Here is an 8587-nt window from a genome sequence, read left to right on the forward strand (position 1 = left end):
CACACAATTTATTGATTTGAATTATCATTATTAAAAGGTAAAGAAGAGATAAAAAAAAAAACGGCTTTGTGTTTATCAAAATATTTTAATAAGTCTGTTTAACATTTTATTAATGCTCAGTGGTAGTTTTTTGTTTAAGTGTATGAGTCATTCTCAAAATCCGCCAAAATTTTGGTCACGGGTCAATAAAAAATTATATCAAGGAAAAATAATATAAATTTGTACATTAATATATACCACACAATATTCTGCGGTTAGCAAAACACTTTAATTCTTTTTGCATGACATGTTTAAAGAAAATTTGCCTTTTTTAATGTCCAAATTAGCATGATTTGCCAAGTCACACACTCTTTTTGTTGCACTTTCATGTGGTTTATAAATATATCCAGTACATTTTGCTCTCATTTTTTTAAATGTATGCTTTACACAATTCTTAAGAAATACATTTCAAACAATAAAAGTTTTATAAATGTACTTGTTTTATGAAATATCAAGACTTTAATGTGTGTCACAAGAGTTTTCGTCTCTCCTGTTATGTTAATGTAAAAACAGAAAATAGAAATATTTAGAATGACCCTTTTTGGATTCAATACTTTTCATCAGCCTTAGACGCCATTTTTTTGAAGTTCGTTGGTTTGAGGAAAATGTCCCAAATGTAAGTATGATTTACTCATAATTGATTTACACATAAAACTAGTCCTTACTGTTACATTGAAAATTGACTTAAACATGAATGTAAAATGTTTTAACTTTTCTTACAAAATAACTTAACAATTTTGTTTCAAACTACTGCATCATCAACAGTGTATGGTAGACAGGAAGGGAAACAAACAACCATATATAGATTAATTGTCTATCCTGTTATTGTCCATCCTGTTACATGTAAATTTGTAACAGGAAAGACATTTTTATATAAAAATGAGGATTTTAAGACATTTTCATTATTTATATAGCAATAACTTTTCATAAAATATTCAATAAAGTAGTATGTACAATAAATTAACATTAAGTAAGGATTTTTGTTTTAATAGTTTATGTTATTACATAAGAAGTGATTTTGTAACAGGACAGATATATCATTGTTACAGTACGTACAAATGTCCATAATAACAGAAGAACTATGAATATTTGTTCACTTGTCAGATCAAAACATTTTTCATATCATTTTTTGTGAACAATCACTTCATATTCTGTTTTTTATTACTTACAAATAAATATTGTTAGTTAATGATGTCAATATACATTTTTGTAACAGGAAAGACATGGACTGTTACAGGATAGACAATTAATGATTGTTTTTTTCTTTAACCATCATGCTGATTATTATATACAATCCATAATAAAGATATATGTTTTTTAATTATATCTCAGTTGTTTACAAATCAATTCAGCATCTAGTGATTATGTATAAATATATTAAGGCATTTTAATTCAGTGTAACAGGAAGGACAATAAATTGTTTCTCAAGCAACATAATTTTTCCACCTTTTAATCAAAATATTTGATCTGCAGTTAAGTAAACTATTTTTATTTTTAAAGAATTATATCAATTTCGTTGAAAAATGAAAGTCGTCTTTTGGTATAGGTAAAAATGGGGATGTCCAATGCTGACAGACAGAGAAAATACAGGCAGAAGAGAGATGCCTCATTCCAGAGCCAGAAAAGTTAGATGGGAGTACCCACTACAAAATCATTGACAACATCTGGAAAAAAGTAACAGAAAAGTGAGACAGCCTACAGTCCATAGTCATACATAAAGCTTACAAATGCTTTAAGTACTCTGTTAAATGTAATCTTTTTATTTCACTCTACATTGTCCTTCCTGTTACTTCATTTTCTTTAAAAGTTGATATTTTCTAAGGCAAATATTATTATAGGAAAAGTTTGTTTCTCTTGTATTTTACATAGTAATCAGAAATAAATCTGTTATTTAATTTAAATATCAACATCAATTTCCACTACTGACCAGATTGTGTTATTAGGAGTCTCTCCTGTTACAGTTGTAAACATTTTTCAATTTTTATTCTATATTTTTCAATAAATTTTACTTCTTCACAAATGTCATTATATATTAGGAACACCTTAGTAAATTTTCAAGATTTTTTTATGTTCAGTGTTTAACCAAATGAAGATTTTGATCTGAATGTACACAAGAAGTCCCTCCTGTTGCTTATTTTGTTCTTTCCTGTTACACTTTTTACTGTAAAGATTATAAAACTTTTATCATAGTATTTAATGGTATTGTTTAAGGTTCATCTATATTTTAACAGCATATTAATTGACTCCAAACTGTGAGATTGATGCTAAGTTTACTATCAATCAACTTTAAATCAGAATTATGATTTTGTAACAGGAGAGACTTGTTTAATACAACGTACTGTCTTTCCTGTTGCGAGACTCAGTCTTTCCTGTTACAGCACCATAAATATAAAAATATGTTGCATGTGTATATTTCTTTTAGGTTTGGGTCTACACATATGCTTAAAGTTTTATATCTGATCAAATATAAGCACTTTGAGCTTTATACTTCTGTAAAATTGTGAAAATAACAAACAAAATGTTTACCTGTTTGAACATTTTCTATTATATTATTGTAATTTGTATTTTGCTTCTGTTTCATTGAAAAAATGTTAGTGGTTCTTTATTTGTCATGCTTTCACAACATTGTCTGAAGAAATTTTGGAATATTTTTTTGCTTCAATTTATAAAAATTTGTATTTTCTTATGTGTAACAGGAAGGACAACATTTAAGTATGACCAGTTCTTTGATCGTGTTTTACTCAGAAATCAAATAATCTCTAGGTGGGAGTTAAGTGTTTTTGTATTCTTCAGATATGTGTTTATTGTTACAATTGAATAAAATTATTTTTCAACACAAGAGAATTCTTGATTTTTCTTCAATTTTATTTCTGCGTTTTTTGATAATGACTCGTATAAGCCTAGGAAGGGACCATTGGAATAAAAGTTTGATATCTTCCGGTTCCTTGCGGTGGTAAAAGTTTTCGAGACAAAGCAAAAGATTTTTGGTTTGGTTAAGTCCACGGGTTGCATTTTACAATGATGACAGATGTGTGGCTCCTTCTGCGCTCGCCCAAACGGTCACACCGTAAAACATATTATTAACCTACCAAGAAATAAAGAACGTCTTATGCACTCAGTCAGCGCGCATAGCATGCCGTGGACGCGCGGTAAAAAACTCCTAGCACGTCATGAGCGCTCGGCGGAGACTCAGCGAAAGCGCAGTCAATCGCCGAGTAGAACTCTGTGGAAACGCAGTTACACGCCGTGGGAGCTCCGTAAGAACGCCTAGGTCGCCGTCAGGACGCCGTGACATCTTCACTTGTAAAATATTCAAATAAAACTGTAAATTTTTTCGGAATTTTCCTTGCGATCGATTTCATTAATTTTATAACGCCATGAACACGCCGTGGGGACGCAGCTTGGTGTGGCAGGGCCTTTATAATACACACGGTACCCATCGCAACCATCTTGGATTGGTTTCAAACTGTCACATCAGCTGGAAATTTTGCTTGAAACTCATCGGTTGAATTATTTTTGCGATCCTCTCTGTCTCTTGATCGGTCATTCAACATCTAAGCTTACAACCAATTCAACCAAAATGGTGCATTACTGCTATCAATAATAAAAATCATCCCTCAGTCTGCTTAAAAGATTTATCAACATCAATCAGACAATTTGCAAATATAGTTATTTGTGACGAAGCACTATTCACTAATAGTAATCAAGTTGTTCGAAACATTCTCCCCTGAGACTCCTTAAGAAGACAGAAAAGCTGATTCCTTGTGCGGAGTTCGTCGGATTTGTGGCGATGTGAAAAGCCATAAAAGCCATAATTGTGTACATAATTGATAGATGGTAAGGTATTCATTGTATAACGACCACATGTTTTACTTAATAAATGAATGGTCTGATATTCATTTTGAGGGTGTTATCAAATGAAAATACTCTACCAAAGGAATTTTAAAAAAATCATTATTGTCCAATTGCACCCTGAATTTTACATTAAAGTCTATGAACAACAATCAGAATATACGAAGAATTTCCATAACGCATCTGTCGTATGGGTGCGAATCTGCGTCCCAAAAGCGCTTGTCAGACGATGTAAACACATGTAGCTGGTATTCCCGATGATGGCGATTTTTTGATGATTTATCAGGTATGTAGAATAGATATACAGTGTATTTGTAATGTACCAGATAGCTTAATAACTATTTCATTGTGATTCTATACTGTTGATGCATTTCTGATCGACTTATTGTGTTGTTTCGTTCAAAACATGAGGAGAGACTGCATTGTTTACATTTAGGCCTATGACAAAGTAGGCTACATGTAGCTTTAACTTTATTGCCAGTCCGTTGAATTGTTGATCATTTTCACCAATCGACACGAATCAGTTCAAAGTACTTGTACTGAGTGACAATATTTAGCTCTACACAAATGTTAGTGTTTTTTTTCAATTTGTAAGTAAACAATTAATTATACAAAGACTGTGTGAAAACAGCTGATTTGATTTTCTGAAAATCAGAACAGTACAGGCTAAAAGATGCTGATTTCATTTTCTGGAAGTTAATGAACAGCTGATCAATAATACCTTTCTACTGTGTTCAATATTCTTCCATGACAGTTCATTTATATTTTTGCACATTCATCCAGCTGATATAAGATGTTTTTGCACATTAATTCTTAATTATTATTAGTTAGTTTTTAGAACTCATTATATTACTATCATAACACTGTTTGAAGTCTTGTCACCTGGGTTCATACTTATGATGCTGTACTATTGGTAATAAAAAAAACACCCAAATAATAATAAACAAATGACTGCATGTCTCCATCTGATTTTCTCAAAATGAGGAATCTACATTCATGGTCATATATGGTATTGTTTGTGTAGAATGTGCATGTGTTACTTTCAAATAATATTTGAAGTGTTGGTCATTTTACCTATCCATGCTAAATATATGTAGACCTTTCACAAAAATGTTCAAATTATTGTTGACATGTTCTTATGTGCATGTAAATTAAATTGTATGACTTTCCATAATTATTTTTTGTTTTTTGCAGAGTAATTTGAAAAGTGTCACACTTATTTGAGGAAAAAAAGGCTTGAAGAAGATGTAAGTAAATAACATACATGTATACATACACAATAATTTATCATTGAAATAATGAAAAATCTGCTAATTCTATGAGACAATTCAATTAGAAAAAGCATTTCCATGTTTGAATGGTTTCATGTTTTATATGATTGATAGAAACCTATTTTATTTATAAATCTACAATTTTGAATAGTTCATGTTTACAAATTGCTCATCAACATATTAACAATACTTTGGAATGTTTTCATACTGACCGCACCAGCATTATAATATCAATCTTGTATAAAATCAGTTAAAGAGAGAGAGAGAGAGAGAGAGAGAGAGAGAGAGAGAGAGAGAGAGAGAAGTGCACTTTTAAGGTCATGCCGGGTAAAATAAAGAGGTGCAATTAAACTCTCATGCACATATCAGGGGTGAGGATGCTAATAATTTCAAATTGATCAAACTGAAAAGATATTTCAAAGCTGTATTTGAATTTGTGCAAAATTTAAATGCACATCAAAACATAATAAAATGTTTATTGAGATAAACAATTCCATTTATTGTCTATCAAATTGTAGAAAATTCTCCATTTCAGTCTTTCAGCCATTTTGATTACAAGTTAAACTTACTGAAATATGTATAATTTTCATTTTAGCTGGTACCTGCTTTGTTTTGGGATTTACATAAATGATGTTCTTATTGATGACAATTTACCTGCACACTTATACTGGAGTCATATATTAAAGATGAAATGATGAAAAGAAAAACATGAACTTTAAGAACAGGAAGACTATGTTTTTGAAGAGAGAAGAGGAGCAGAACTAAGAAGTCATACAATAAACACATTGAAATCATATAAATAAATTGCAATTTTGAGCTTGCATGCATATGTGTCAGGTTTAAATGATGTCACAGAATTTTTTTTCCAGAAATTTCTTTTATCTTCTTGAATCAATAAAACTAATGGACCAAATTAGTTGTTTTTATATTCATAATTTTGTTTGAGAAGTGAAAGGGGACATTTACTTAAGTTAATATATCAAATTGCTATATGCTGCATGTATTAAGGATGTAAATGGGTGGGAGAAAGAGAGAGTCTCTGATATAGGAGAATTCAGACTTATTTAAATTCTATATATTGATGTGAACCAAAATGTATTTTGATCGCCCTTGTTGCAGGATTTACACACCCTCTTTTCTTTCTCAGTAATGAGAAATGAGCAATTAAAATTTATTTTGTGAATGAATAGATATGCTAACCACCCCACCCCCCCCCCCTTTAATCATTCTGCATGTGTTGAATAAAAATAAAAGTAAATTTCAACGGATGTTAAAATTAAAAGTGTAACATGTGTAACACAAAGGTGAATACTGTTGATTTGCTTTATAATATGGGGGATGGAAAAAGGCCTCATATATGGGCAGAACTACATGATAGTCCCCGTGAAAAATTCTAATTTGATTCACAATTTATATAGTAAAACATCATGTTACCTGGCCCCATGGCAAACTGACAAAAGGTTACACCTTTGAACCCCCCTCCCCAAAATAATATTTACACTTACAGACCCAAGCAGTGCTATAGAATGTGCAGTCATTGCACGGGCAAAGGCAGCACATGCATTCATCTGGCATTTAATCATTGTGAAAAAACTCCATATCTTATTTTTTTAATATATATTATCCGGGACGTATGTATACTCTGATATCATATGAGACCAATTTAATAATAATAATATCAGAGCTTTATTATTTAATTATAATAATATCAGAGCCAATTTGACACCCAACCCCTCAAATAATTTTGTACAATTAGCTCTTGTATATTTTTCTCAAATTCCTAAAAAATATTAAGAACTCATTAACTCCACGAATGCGGTTAACCAAGAAAACTGATACACAGCGGTTGTTTGTTTACATCCATGATGCGACTGAGGAAATGCGGGCGATTCATCGTAACCTTCTTGAATAAATAAAACATAAACACTATGATTAAATAACCATTTACATAATGTAATGTTGAAACATATCTTAAAACTAGAGACGAGCTCGTTGCAAGCAACGATTAGGTCTTCCGTCGTAGCTGCGTCATACTTGTGACGTAATATAAAAATTGATACCTGACCATGGTGCAATATTAGATGTATAAACACTGTGTAAAAGAAACAAAGTACATGTATATAAGCAAATACAGATCTTTAAAAGTTGTCTGAAGTTTGATTCGCCGCATGTTGTTTTTTTGCATGTGCATTTTATTTTGAGAAACTTATCGAATCATCATAATTGACTCAATATACACAGAATATGGACGACGATTATAATCACACAGTGGGTATGCCCGGTATGAACGTAAAAAGACCAAACATTTTACTCGCATTTTTTATCGAAAGCAAGGGCCAATGAATCTTTTAGAATGTATGCGGAGATCCTGGAAATTTTACAGGGGGTTCTGAAGAATAATTTTGTTTTTTGAGGGGGGGGGGGGGAGGGGGCATGCGCGGATAAGAAAAATTTTCCTGGGGTGGGGGTTGAGTGTCTGACGGTTATTTGAGTTTGCCTGGGGATGTCCGAGGCATATTTTTGTAATTTTATATTGTACATGTAATGGAAAGAAATTTTGCGGGGGTTGGGGTGGGGTCTGGAACCCTCACCCTACTCTTCTAGATTCGCGCATGGGGAAGGCCGATGCCGGTAATTTAACGGTAATTTTAACCATTTTTATTTAATTAATCATTTTCAAAATTATCGGAATTCCAATATTACCTTTAAACGCAGTTAAAACTTAAAATACGAACCATTTAGTCTCGGTGAGTATTCGGCCAACATGCGTCCGCGTACGAAAGAAATGGCAATATTCAAGAAATTTGGATGGACGATCTGGGTCCTAGGTCGTCCATCCGATTCTTTTTCAGACTAAGAGCTACAGAACTGCACTTAGAGAATGTCAAACTGATTATGTCAATTTATTTTGTCTCAAAGAATCAGTTTTTTTAATAAAGTTTTATCTTAAAAAAAAAGAAATCGGGCACAATTTTCAATGTTAGCATTTTACAATTTAAAGGTCTAATCAAATTTTGAATGAAGTTTCAAGATACTACTCTTTGTTGTTTAATACGAAATATTGCGTGGAAAAAAGATTTACATCGCATATATATTATAGTACTAATTTCTTCTCTTTTTTATTTACATCAAAATAAATCCAAGAAAAAATCTAAATATTTTTTTTTCCTTTATATGTGTTAATGAAAACGTTGATCAGCAAGGGCCGGTTCTATGTCGTGCAAGCACCTACTTAATAGATTGTTACACGGATCTACCACGATGACAAATATCGAAAAGGCAATATTGTGGGTGAAGGATGAAAGTGTAGTTTGTTTTTTAGGTTTATTTTTGATAATTATATTTATCTGGATCAATTTGGTCTGTTGGTTTGTTTTGTTTATTGAAAAGGGGAATAAAGAAAATGAGTAATTTCCGATATGAAG

At 31.6% G+C, this 8587-nt stretch overlaps 1 long non-coding RNA gene across 1 annotated transcript; it reads left to right on the top strand.

The window, feature by feature from the left end:
- Positions 1-4069: 4069 nt before the first annotated feature.
- LOC128179677 (uncharacterized) lies at positions 4070-6270 on the top strand. Its single transcript, XR_008243117.1, has 3 exons — positions 4070-4177; positions 5086-5138; positions 5758-6270. It is a non-coding gene; the product is annotated as an uncharacterized LOC128179677 (long non-coding RNA).
- The last annotated feature ends 2317 nt before the right edge of the window (positions 6271-8587 follow it).

Source organism: Crassostrea angulata, chromosome 4 (genome assembly GCF_025612915.1).
Source record: "Crassostrea angulata isolate pt1a10 chromosome 4, ASM2561291v2, whole genome shotgun sequence".
In the NCBI taxonomy this organism is placed as follows: domain Eukaryota; kingdom Metazoa; phylum Mollusca; class Bivalvia; order Ostreida; family Ostreidae; genus Magallana; species Magallana angulata.